This window comes from Echeneis naucrates, chromosome 13, assembly GCF_900963305.1.
Source record: "Echeneis naucrates chromosome 13, fEcheNa1.1, whole genome shotgun sequence".
In the NCBI taxonomy this organism is placed as follows: domain Eukaryota; kingdom Metazoa; phylum Chordata; class Actinopteri; order Carangiformes; family Echeneidae; genus Echeneis; species Echeneis naucrates.
In genome coordinates this window covers 23680763-23695366 of record NC_042523.1, presented here as the reverse complement: position 1 = coordinate 23695366, position 14604 = coordinate 23680763, and positions in this window count along the sequence as shown.

Sequence of the window (14604 nt, the reverse complement as noted above, 5' to 3'; positions counted from 1 at the left end):
ATTGATGAATAATGAATTTGGTTGGCTGTTGGCTGTGGGTAATGGAGGTTTTGGGCTTCGACAGAAAGATGATTATTTGGAGTAGATAAGATGGTGCTGCGTCAATTTGAGGTTAAACCAGCAAAACACCAAGAAGCATTCATGAGTCATTGTTACATAAACTCATAAATCAGGGAGAAGAAGGGACATTTTCCCATAGACTTCAACACAATCTGACTTATTTTTAAAACCAGTTGAGCTGCCAAAATCCTCATACTGAGCCCACACTATAAATCAACCACGCCACAGCCACATGACTTCAGCATCACCACCATTAAACTTCTAGGGCGGGGCTAACACTGGACGGGTCGTTCGCAGGCAAACAACCATCAGCAGTCACACTCAGACCTGCAGGCAAAACAGTCATCTCAGCGTTCCACACAGGCACACAGAACCGGGAATCGAACTCATGACCTTCTTGGACAACTAAATATTTAATGTAAGATAAAAAAAAAAAAAAAAACAGCATTTATATATATTTCAACCTCTAACCAAGAACCTGGAGAAACGTCAACAGGAAGTGTTCAAGTGTAGGTTTCCTTCCTGAGTCGGTCCGCCTCATGTAAAACACTAAAATCAACACAGAGACTCACGGTGAAAAGCTTTAATAATGAATCAGTGGACGTGTCGCTGCAGAGCCACAGCTCAGGTCAGATCAGCTCAAATCTTCTGATATGAGTTGGGGCTTGTTGGAGAAGCATTTTGTTCGTAATCTGCATTGTTTTTAAAGTCAGTCGGTAGATCTGCCAGGCTGACATATCTGATTGTGGCGTTTTAAACAGGAGGGTTTACCAACACTGACCTGTTTAAGCTTGTGAATGAAGAATTAGTCCTTGTTGGAATGTATGAATAACGTAATCAGAGGATCTTGATAACAGACAAGACTCTTTAATAGCAAGAGATCTCACTGTGGGAAAGACAGAGGGACAAGTCAACTTCTGGAGAAATATGACAAAGCAACAATATTATAAACAGATAAATGGCTCAGATTCAAGAGCTGCTGCAAAGAATTTGGATTTTATGCCGATGACTCAGTCTTTTCCAGATCAGATCAGACCAGACCAGATTAGACCAGATCAGACCAGATCAGACCAGACCAGACCAGACCAGATCAGATCAGACCAGATCAGACCAGACCAGACCAGACCAGATCAGACCAGACCAGACCAGATCAGACCAGATCAGACCAGATTAGACCAGATCAGACCAGATCAGACCAGACCAGACCAGACCAGATCAGATCAGACCAGATCAGACCAGACCAGACCAGACCAGATCAGACCAGACCAGACCAGATCAGACCAGATCAGACCAGATTAGACCAGACCAGACCAGACCAGATCAGATCAGATCAGATCAGACCAGACCAGATTAGACCAGATCAGACCAGATCAGACCAGATCAGACCAGACCAGACCAGACCAGATCAGATCAGACCAGACCAGACCAGATTAGACCAGACCAGACCAGACCAGATCAGACCAGATCAGACCAGATCAGACCAGATCAGACCAGACCAGACCAGACCAGACCAGACCAGATCAGATCAGATCAGATCAGATCAGACCAGACCAGACCAGATCAGATCAGATCAGATCAGATCAGATCAGATCAGATCAGATCAGATCAGATCAGATCAGATCAGATCAGACCAGACCAGACCAGACCAGACCAGACCAGATCAGATCAGACCAGACCAGACCAGACCAGACCAGACCAGATCAGATCAGATGAGATCAGACCAGACCAGACCAGACCAGATCAGACCGAATGAGACCAGCCCAGATCAGATTAGATCAGATCAGACCAGATCAGATCAGATCAGATCAGATCAGATCAGACCAGATTAGACCAGATCAACTCATATCAGACCAGATCAGATCAGATCAGACCAGACCAGACCAGACCAGACCAGATCAGATCAGACCAGATCAGATCAGATCAGACCAGACCAGACCAGACCAGACCAGACCAGAACAAACTAGACCAGATTAGACCAGATCGACTCATATCAGACCAGATCCTGGTCTGATGGAGAATCCACGATTCAAACTGTGTTGTGATCAAAAACGAACCTGAACAGATCAAAGTGACTGAATTCAAAAAGTCTGAAAAGGTCACATCGAGGAAGAATGTAAAAGAAAAAACTTTATGCCTCGTACATCTTCATCTGACCCGCCACCTCCAGCCCAGAAAAATAAATCCCTGACCTTTTTACTGTAAAAGTTTTAAATGAATTTGTGTTGTGTGTCATCATTGTTGAATCACTGTGGTGTGTTACTCTTCTCATTTGTTTGCTGTAATGATTGTGCTAAACAAAACACTTCAACTTTTTAATTCTCTGTTTAAAATGCCTGTAATTAAAGAATATTTCCATTTTAATCTGCCTGCAGGTGACAGATAAATATATTCAGATATAATCTGTAAATGGATTCACTCTCAAACAAATTCTTTCAGGTTGATTTGGAAAAACAAAACCATTATTGAACAAAAGAAGTGATTTTAATGTTAATGTTACAACAAAGAAAATAGTTTATGTACTTTGGTTGATAGCTCAGAGAGTCATTTCTCTTGAACCCTGTAGTTGTACACATTTGCCTAATTTTCATATACTGTATCGAAAGCTGTTTCAGGCAGGTGCAAATTAATTGTTAAAAAAAAAGAAAGAAAGCTCAGTGAGTTAGTTCAAATGGAGGCCGTTGTGTTTACAGTAATTTCACCGAGGTCGACTTCCTCTTTTTCAGATTGAAAGAGGCTTAGAAGACTTGTTGTTACAGCAGAAAACTGATTTCACTGCAAACAAACAAAATAAAAAGAAGCTTCAAATTCTAAATTCAAGTTTTACTTTTCATTTTTAACACTTAGGGGAAAAAAAGTTTCTCTTAAAATTTTCCAGAATCGATTTAAACATTAAGGAAACAGAAGCACTTTATGAACCACATGAACTGCAGCAGATTGTTGTGTGATATTGTCAACAGTTTATATTTTCATCCATCTGCTTCATCTGATCTGTTTCCGGGTCACGGGGGCTTCTGGAGCCAATCACAGCTCACTCTGGGCGAGGGGCGGGGCCACTTGGACAGGTCTGCAGACAGAGACCTACGGACAGTTTAGTCACCAATGAACCCAAACATGATGTCTTTGGAGGCTGCAGGCCGGGAACTGAACCCACAACCTCCTTGTTGAGGGGCAGCAGAACACTATGCCACTGTGCCGCCTGGCGTTGAGGCAATTTTTAAGATTTTTTAAAATCAATTATTTGACCATTTTGAGCAAAAATAAAACTCATCAGAAAATAACTATTATTCAAAGCAGCATATTTGTATATGTGTTCAAACACGGACCCTTAAGGTGGATTTTACTGAACGTCCACCCTCCGTCTACACTCATTACTGAAAACAAAGGGAACAGCTGCAGAAATCAGCAGATTAAATTCAGTCTGATAAGCCTGAAACTAGACCGGGTTGGTCTTGGTCTACGTCGCTGGTGCAGGATGGGAAACACCTGGATGTACGTCAAGGATGACTGACTAGCAACACACAAAAACCACAAGCAGAAACATTACTGATAGTTGACATCAACATGTCTACGTGTTTCACTGCCTCATCTTGTGATGATGTCTGAGTCTAATGTGCTGAGTTTAATCTTATTTAGATGCATTTTATTATAAATGATAAAAAAAAACTGTAAATGCACCAACTGTTGGTCAATTCAGCCTTTCTTAAGCTAAAACTTCCATTTATAATGTCGCAGAAATCAAACACAACTTTTATCAGTCCATTCATAAACTTCTAACCAAACATTTAAAGTCCTGCAGGTTTGTGTGTGCTCTTAAAATTCCTGGAAATCAAAGGTCAGGCTGGACCAGGTCTATCTCCGTCCACCACACCCCCCCACCTGCTGGCGCTCCTCAGCGTCGGGCTCGTTTGCTAAGCGTCAAAACACGGAGAGAGAAAAAGCTACGACTTACGTTCATGCACCGAGTTTCATGGCAGTTCCCAACAAGCCCATTACCCTCCACTGAGTCTGTGTGTGTCTGTGTAGGGTTTTTGTGTGCTGATGGATTTTGAATGTGTGCAGTGAGTGATGCAAAGTGCGGCCTAATGTAGAGGGCAGATGCAAAGAGGTTTACAAAGAGCTGAGGGCTCTGGTTTGTAATTGAGGTGTTCACTGAGAGTCGATAAAATAACTGTCGTGCTGATTTGCTTCGGCGGATAACTGGCCTGAAAAACTGCCTGTGAAGAGGAGAGAAGGTGTGGGGGTGTGAGAAAGGCGAGGACTGAAACACGAAAGAAAAAGCTGAGCAACAGTTTTCTTGTTTGTTTTTCCTCTTATTATGAGTCTCATCTGTCGGTTTGGCCTTCAGGGTGAATTTCAGCTCTGATTCTGACTCCTCTCGCTCGAATGCCACTTGAAAGATCCTGCTGCCGTCCCCATCTATACCATCTTGACCCACATAAAGAATCCCACCAGAGCGCAACGCATCACGCTGAAGGCCGCAACAGTCAACACGCCTCACCCAAATAACCTCAGGGAGTAAAAAAAGACACGGGAGCTGACTCACCTTTCAGATATGTGAGAAAATGACATTCAGCACGTGTGGATTTCACAGCAAGCCTCCAGTTTTTAACAATGAAGGATTTATTTCCAAAGTGACCATCAGAAAGAAAAGGATGAAAACGGCACTCCGAGCTGTCAAGAGTTAACACGTCGGGTCAGATAACATCGCACTTAATGCACAAGAAGAGAAACGGACTTTTGCAGGAGACATAACAGTTTACAGAGTTGTTATCAGAGATTAGACTGAAACAGGACGGCTCAGTGAAAGTCAACTAAAACATTTTTACTAAAATCAGACTCTCACGGTTTTTCTTCAGATGGACACGTTTACAACAAGAAAACCGCATCTGCGTTTAATGTGAACACTAATAATCTGCCAACCAGGAGAAGATAATAAAAGGAATAAGAGAACTGAAGTATGAGCACATTTATTGTGAGGAAACAGAAAACACTTTGGGGTGAATCCTCATAGAATCAGGGTCAGAGTCCGGACTGCAGGGGGCGGAGCCTCAGACGGGAAACAAACCTGGAGGAAGTGAAGGTAGCATCTTAAACCTGCATTCTGTCTAATGACCTTCAGGGGGCGACTCCACTGGATGTAAAAACCAGTCAGAGTGTGTTGAAGTCTATGGAAAAATGTCCCTGCTCCTCCTCAGTAAACGTTTTCCTGATGAACTTATGATCTCAGTCTTCAACACACCATGATGTTCATTTAATGAATATGTGGGGGAGAACCTCATTTATCTAAACCTGCAGCTGCCAAGTAAAGGTCAGCTCACAAAAGTCATGTTAAAGCGGCACTAACTCATGTCGATTTGGTTTCAGCAGCTGCAGCTGAAGCCAACGACTCACTTCAGACATCTAAAAATGTATGAAAAGGAAAATGCTGCTTTTGTGCTAATAAGGTCATTGATGCCCCGGCAGCCTATTCTGCTGCCCCCAAGTGGCAAATACAAGTACTTACCTGCTGAGTCTAATTTAGGCTGTAATGGTGCCGTCAGGTTAACAGGGCGGACAGATGGTTTATTCTGGCCATGAAGTAAGAGTCTCTTTCAGTTGTTATTGATTTTCATTTCATTCATTTTCGCTCCAGTCTTCTATGATTTTAATCTTTACCTCCATTTAATAAAAATTAAATAAGAAGTGCATTTGTAATGTTTAGTGTGTGTTTCCTATTTGACTGCCTGTTTAACTACATTTATAAACAGAAATATAATTACAGATGTTTCCATTCAGTCCGGAGCACCATCAGACGAAAAGAAGCCTTTCGTTAACAATTCAGTACAACAATGCATGACATAAAAATGTAATATGTAACATAGATTTTGGTATTTTCTTTCGCATTGTCAGTCAAAACTAAAACTTTCTTCAACATTTTAGTCTCTTGTCCACACAAACAAAACTGTTCGTGACAGAACTGTATCTGTGCGGGGAGAAGTGGGAGAGTTTGAGGACATATAATCCTTCTGCAGCCTGAATTCCAGTTTTGGTTTGTGCAATAAGTCAACGTCTGGAATCTTTGGCAGGGGGATGCTGTTCCTCTCGAACTATTTTATTTCTTCAAAAATGTACAGCTTTTCACATTCGATAAAACACAAAACTCCTTTTACCCAAACGTCAGCGTCTTCTTGCCAATTGAATTCAAATATCTGAAGTGATACATATACAGTGACATCATACATTAAAAGCCAGTCCAAATAAAAACACTGCGTTCAGAATGGACAACATTGTGTTCAGCACAGTTCGCTCCTCTTTTTGTCAGAGAAAATACATTTCATTTTTTTCTAAAACTTTTCCAGTTCCTCTTCATGATGCCTGAGCCACAGAGGGTTTGACCCCCCTGATTGTTTGATGTCAATGTGATGTGCAGGTGTTAATGCTGAAGGCTCAAACTGACTGCAGGTCGCTGCTGCTGTTTCTTTCACTCGGTGCAGGAGCTTCCAGCACAGCTGAAATATAAAACAGTCATCCCTGTTTCATCAGAGGAACTGAACCATCAAAGCCAAGCAGACAGATCTACTGTCCTCAAGGGACGTGACCTCACCATCTGACCTCTAAGTGTGTGTGTGTGTGTGTGTGTGTGTGTGTGGCATTCCAGCGCAGATTTGCTGTGGAAGCACCATCCCAGCAGTTGTGGTGGTAGAGAGTCGAACACGGTCACCCACAGACACGGGATGGAAGTAGTTTCTGCGTGTGTGTGTGTGTGTGCATGCCAGGCTCTGGTTCTGCTTGGCCTCAGCCTGTGTATACATGCCAGTCCTTGAAGGGCCTGAACATGCCTCAACCTGCAGAGCAAACAAATCAGCTCTGCGGGCTGTGGCTTCACTTTCACCTTTCACTTATTGACTCACACTAACACACACACACACACACACACACACACAGTGCACACGTATGGTAAGGTGAGAGGACAGTACTAGCTGGCCCTCCACCTGTGTGGAGGATCTAGACCAGAGTGGGATCACTCAGAGGGGAGGAATGTGCAAAATGCTTGCACAGCTGCTCTTTTTTAATAAATGGTCAAACAGTTAGAGGAGGCCAAACAAAATCTGGTGTCAGTATTCTCCATCTTTAGGACTTCATAATGACATGACCTCATAATAAATTGGAAAGCAATTTTTCAGTAGAAAGCAGAAAGAAAATCCCTGTGCCACCTCATGCCACATCCAGGGAAAGTCCCTGGAAATGATTGCTTGGGTTAATATATACCCCGCGTATGATTAAATGATTTACATACAGTGAGATATTAAACTATGGTCACTACTTTCAAATTTAAGGTTCATTAAACATTTAACAACAAAAAACAAAAGAAAATAGATGATAGAGTTTTAGGTTGAAGATAATCTGATGTTCAGTGTTCAGTGTTGGGATCTCTGGGCCATCAGGTGGGTGCCCACTTCATTTTGTATAAAACAACATAAACAACACTACATCATGTTTGCTACTGGGCTCAGTGACTGTGGGGGTTTATCTGGACTGGATCATCTCTCAAATAATCTGCCTCCCTTCTACGGGCTCAATCACAGAGTTGCTTTTCTTGAATATTTCCACACAATGCTTTGATACACTTCAACCTCAAAACATCTAAGAGGGAAAATTGTACTTTTACTCAATGACATTTATTTAATTGCTGAGGTTCAATTTTTACCTTTAAATTATAAAATCATTTCGTAAGGTGTCAGATTTAACCACCTTAATATCTAAAATAAAAAAATTACATAATAATAATATAATTTTATAAAACATAAAGCCACAGCAGCCATTTCCCTGTAATTTTTAACAACCGTTTTGTTTTTCGATCGTTTTTTTATGGGTCTCCTCTGGTTACTGCAAACAACTGAACTCCAGTCTGGAGGTTCAGCGGCGGGAACGGCATGTGAGTCTCAGCAGTAAAAATAAAGTCATTCATACCAACACATGGCAAAAAATAATAAGACCCAACCATAAAATATAGTAATATTGTCTATCAACCATTATAACTTGACTCCATTCAGACATCCATCAGGATGGTAGCCATATTCAGGAAGTTATGGAACTTCCCTTTTTGTTTTCTATTCAGACACACAGGTAACCGTGCCAGGTGCTTTTTCAATTTATCTTAGTTAAACATCAGCTTCCCTCAGAACTGCCCGGCCCATTTTTCATTCACATGCACGGGGCTGACAGACAGGTTGTTCACATACAGAACAGACTTGTCCCGCCATCTTCACATTAAGGTGGGAAATTAAACTGGGTGATGACAAATTTTTATATATATATAAAAAAAATCATCAAATCATTGGCCGATGATTCATAGGTCAGTTCTGATCAGGTGAGGAGGCAGCTCAGAACTGCAGTCAAAAACGCCTCTGGTTGTTGTGCACAAAAACATGAATACTGTTATATAAATGACTCACATTTCACTAACGGGTGGTTTATCATTGGTTTGTTCAGGGCAAGAAGTTTGGGCATGCACTAAAAGCTGCAAAACACCAAACACGCTTTTGTCCAGTTTTCCACTGTCACATTACTGAAATTTGAATATGACTTTTCTTTCTCCCTCTTTGAGAACATTTTAAGGTAAATTATTTAGGTTACTGTGAGGGAGCAGCACCATGTGGGTTCGCCTCAGTAACACATTAGGATGACAGGGTCGAAAATCATCGCCTTGAGCAGCAGTGAAAGTATTCACCAGCTATACAGAAACTGATTTAATAAACACTTCCTGCAAGTGAGGGCATGTACAGGAGGAAGAAAAATAAACCTTGACTTTATACTGCACACATACTCACAGTATATCCTGCAGCTCATATTATACCAAGGCACAGCAGTGCACACAATGCTGAGGTGTGTTATCACATTTGTCTGATTAATATCAGCCATAACTTGTGTTTCGATGTGTGGGTACGAAGAGGCAAACCCACACTCACACTGTCTCTGTTCACATCAAAAGGAAGAGTTAAAAAACAATATTGAGAAATGAATTCAAACCGAGAAAATAATAAGGAACAAATAAGAATATCAATGCAATTTACAAAGTATAGAAGACACTCTCAAAGAGACCAGCCCTGCCATAAAAAGGTGTTTTATTCGTGTACACTCCTGCCACCCTGTGGAGAGCCCAACAAACTAAGGCTCCGGGAAAAACGGCCTAACAAGCAGATTCTGAAACAGCAGATGGAGCCAAAGAGCTGGACACAAACTGTTTACCACTGGCCAGAAACACTACACATCACTTAAAATGCAGTGTAACAAGAAGATGATGCAAGAGAAGCTGGAAGTTTGGCTGCAGGAGCCAGTAGAGACATCATTTCATGGTGTGTGATTGGCTTCACATGATCACTCAAACTTTCCCTGCTGAGTTGGATTAAAAAACAAAGTTTATAGCCCGACAAAAATAAAGTTTTCATCACTAAGTTCTAAGAAGTCTCCTGTCTGTTCGTGTTCAGCTCTGTTGGATCAAGTGTCAGCCTCCTAACTAAAGGCTTTCAGGTTTATTTAGACAGTACATTTTACACACAGAGTAAAATTCATTTGTGCTTTATGTGACGATTCCACTGAAATGACTGAAAAGGCAAGAAAGTTGATGATGATAATAATAAATCTAATACACACGGCGTGAGTTTTGTAAAGATATAAACATCTGTGCTGCAGGATCGGACTGGATGGTGACTTTTAAAAAGGCCTGACATGTGGCGAGGATGGAAGGCTGCTCAGGGTTTTGTGGACAAGCATAAAAACCTCTCTTATAGTGCATCTATTTAAACTTAAACTTCATAATGTACTTCACTAGAGATTAAGAAGTTTTGTGGATTTGTTTATAGAAAAACCACAGTCCATTTCTGAAAAGACCACTGGATGTGACCTCCTAAAATAAAAATAAATCGGTAAAACATTTCAGTTTGTATCAGGGAAACGCAGGAATGAAAAATTTATCCTAAAATCTGAAAATAGGTTTTTTTTTTTGTTTTTTTTTTTACCATTCTGGTTTCCTTTCTGGAACTCCACTTTAAATGCAGAATTAGTGACTGATTTGGGGTTGGTGGTTTAATTATAGACATTTTCATTGTATTTTAACACAGCACATGCCACATAAAAGAAAAGTTTTTTATGTTTTAAATAGAGCCAGATGCTAACAAGTAGCTAAACGAAACAACAAGGTCGAGGACATTAGACGTCATGACACTACCGTTTGACGTTTCCGACCCCCGAACGTGTTTGTACAAACCCCCATTTAGGGAGATTAATGGAGTCATATAGGGAGCTTAATTAGTGGACTATAAAGTGAACTCACTCACAACAGAAGGATCTTTCGGACGCTGCTTTTGGCGCCGTTGATTGCGTCATCGCTGTCGCGGAATTAAGACGTATCCAACTGCCGGGTAAACCTTTCTGTCTATTACTGCTTTACGTTAAATGCTTTTGATAATCTGCACTGTAATTTCTGTTCTCGTATTTGGTCTTCTTTTATTATGTTTTATTTTTTTATTTATATATTTCATATTTATTATACTCTTTGGGATTTTCCGTTTTTGCCCAGAGCGCAATGCATCATGGGGTATCTAGCATGGGTTAGCGACCATCGGCTGCTTACTGTTTTCTCAGTTGTGGGACACTTCAGTGCACTACATTTTGACTAAACACTTCGGACACCACCAGAAAACGACGAGCTCCCCATGAAGTGCACTGAGTAGGGATTAGGGAGCGGTTTCGGACACAGACACACTTTTAACTTTTCATAACAATAACATCCAAACACGATCATTTCAGATGCTTGGATTTAAACTTCAAAAACCACAACAGTGCTGGAAAAACCTGTGTAAGTTTGTCAGGCGATTTCCAAAAGCCCATGTTAAAGAAAACAACAACAGCAACAACAACAATAATAATAATAATACAGGATTTTCTGACGCTAATTTCCGGTTCGGGTTTTGAAAAAGTGACCGAACGTCCTGAAACGTCCTTGTTGTCATGGTAACGTCAATGCGGACGTGGAGCGGAAGTAAAATCAGCAACAATCCGTCTGAATTCAACACCAGTTCTTCATATTTGGAGCTCTTTGGACCTTTTGTGAACCTTATTCATGTTTTTCCACCGTTCCTTGGACCTCCTGCCGCCTCCAGGTGTCACCAACAGCGAAAATGGCTTCATTTTGAGGTATTTCATCTTTACTTATAATTTTATTGTAAGCCAATATACCAATACAAGAGTTTCTGCATTAAAGAGACAGCTTCAGTTATGACTTCATTTTCTGTTTAACGTTTCAAAAAACCAGCGACTGCAGTTTCCGGTTTCCGGTTTGCTATTTGCATGATTGCTAGTTTTTATTTTTCCTGTTTTTATTTTTATTCTTTTATATTTATATTACATTTATATAGTTCATTAATAAACTTGACAAATTGATTTTAAAAGTCATCATTAATGGCTGATGTGTCAGTAAAACGTTAGCTGTTTCCTGTATTTACAGGAATAGCAGATAAAATCTGAATAAAAATTGATGCAACTGTTTTTTACATCAAAATTACAGAACACAAACACACACAAAAGCATGAAAAAAGAATACGTTTGTTCATCTATTGATAATTGATAATCACGTTGGTCGCAGCACAAACTTGTTGAATGAATCACCACGTCCCACGCAACAATTTTGACATTCCTTAAAGCACAGAGTTGATTAATCATGATTTATCAACACTTCAATGTAAGCTATGATCACTCTTGTCTTGTGAAATTCTTGTTCTTAATCTTTTACACTGAAAAAGAAAAAAGCACAAAAACCTGTTCAACTACTTACTGACTATTACAGAGTCTTACTCCAGATCCTATCTGGGTTACTTCAGATAACCTCATTATCTGTTCTAGCTTTTTATGACATCATTGGTCTGATTATTTTATATTTATTTATTTATTTTAGAAATGTTTGAATTTCCACAAATGGAGCAACTACAGCAGGATTTGTCTGATAATGCTAAAACCAGATTATAGGAAATAATCCTGCTGTTTTAACCTCCAGAGCCCTGTGTCAGTATATGGAGGCTATTTCCTTAATCCCACAGCACCCTCTAACCTTAACCCTACCATTTATTCATAATTTCAGCAATGACTGTCAACCATCTCTAATCGTTTCTTTGCAGTCATTGTTGGAACAAATCAAATCAAACAAATGATTTGTCAGGCTAATGTGCTGTCAGATCTATAGATTTGTTGTGTATTTCTCCAGATGAAGACCTGTCAGCTGTCAGGTTCTGCAGGTCATGTCGGGTCATGCTAGAAATGATAAGCATTTTTAAAGCCTTTAAAATCAATTGTAGAGGGCTAAATTTTGGATGGTCTGTCCACTGAATTTCTTCCATACCTGTATCTATATATATCCACTCACAGGTGCAGAGGGTAGCATTCAGACCTTGATCTTTGTCTTTTCAAAGGCCATGAGTAGGTGGCGCCCCTGAGGTGTGCTCAGACACCTGCCTGATTTTCTGGCACTCCATCATTCCTCCAGCCAATTTGTGTCTCAGCTGTGAAAGACACATGCTATGTTGACGTTGGACAGCACTGAGGTAATTGACTCTTTGAACAGACAGGAATGTTTCAGGCCCTCAGGCTCAACGGAAAGCCAAGTGGTCTTTCTCTGGTGCGTCATTATTGCTGTCCCCTGAGGGCTCAGCGTGCTGCAGTGCAACTTGACATTAAGAGTGAATCCGCACGAAGGCACCATCACATGATTATGGCGTTGCTTCCGCTGACTGACTTCTGACCTGTTTAACCTTGTATAATACAAATACCCCCCTAGGTTTCCCTGGATTTAAGTAATGGAGCTTCTACACCTCAAGAAATCTGTCTGACATTGATTTGAAAGGGGCTTTTTAAGCCTTTGGCTCCATTCAAGACTTCCAGAAATGTTACTTGCTCTGATTAGTTTGATTGGAATTGTGTTTTAGTTTAGATGAGCAGGAACAGAGACTTATTAAGGAAACAAGGAAGCAGAAATCCGAATTTCATTCGTTATTAAATCTTTTCAGTCAGGTAGTATTTGTGTAGGCGGAGGCTTCTTCCTCCACATTTGCGTTCTCAAGGTTGCAGTGCACTGCCTAGTTTTATTTTTGTTGACACTCCTTTGATTTTTTTTAGGCAGGGATACACCGAAATCTGCTGCATGCTCATTTACCAAAAGAACAGCCAGTACAGCTCAGAGACAAATCTGTCGTGGGTGCTCGTGGTGGTCCAACGCTGTTTTGGTCCATCCCAGCTGAGTGGAGAAATGAAGTTCATGAAATATACAATAAATAGAAACAGAAAAAATATATTTCTCTCCTACCCTGAAGGCATTAGACAATTAAACACCAAAGGCACAGTTGCTTCTACTTTCCTCAACTCAGCACAGCCATCTTTAATTAAAAAAAAAGACAGAATATTTGAAACAGCAGATTTTTGGCAAGTATTTCTAAATTGTGATACTTTTACTGAAGTAAATCTGAATATTTCTTCTGCCTTTGATTAGATGTAGGTGTTTTGTACATATCATACATTAGACACACACGGAGCAAACTGACGAAATTATGGAAAAGCAGCAGCTGTTTATGCGTAGAAAGCAAACACATCTCGTCAGACTTGTCCTGACTTGTTTGCATGTGAAGTTGGGTCCCTTCATTACAGAAAACAGGCTGTAAAAAGAGGAAGCATGAAGATTTGTCTTTTCCAGTTGAAGTTTAATCTGGACACCATGACAACTTCTGACAACTCCAGTTCCCAGTGTGAGAACCATTTTTGTAAAGAAACTATAAATTACAGCTTTTTAATTTTTAAAACCTGATCAATTATAGAAGACAATAATTATACTGACTTTGATAGTTTTTGCCACTGCTCCAGTATGAACTGCTGGAATCAGATCGTAATAATAACAAAATCAAAATGACAGTGTTATTCCTGTAAGCAATTCAAAATATTAAATAAATATGTGTAGCTATAAACTAAAAACACGTGCAAAATCATATTTGAACTTTTTCATTTGTAGACTTTTATGTCCAGTCAATGCAAATATGGAGGCTCATGTAAATGGGGACATAAAGTTCGATGTACACTGATATTATACACTTATATCGTCTTGATAAGATGTTTAAAGATATTTCATATTACTAAGAAATTCATGAGGAAAACATAAATATGCCTACAGATTTATACCACATAAAAGTCCTTTCCAGTGTTATGACCTATATATATGGCAACATCCCTTTTTACAATGGACTTATGTCATACATAAAAATGTTATTTAGTTATTACAATCGTATTTATTTTGGCTATCTCCCCGTTTTATTATATTAACATGCATTCATTTACAGCTCTATACTTGTTGGCTTGAGTTACGCGGAATGCATCTTTCTGGCAAGATGAGGACTTTGGACTTTTCTCTCTCACACTGTGGAGTGGGCGTTAACCTCTACCTGCTGTTCAGGTAGTGGGCGTGGCCAATGTCACTCACCCGCAGCACAGTCAGTTGTCATGTACAGATCAGTCAGTCTCACCTGGACG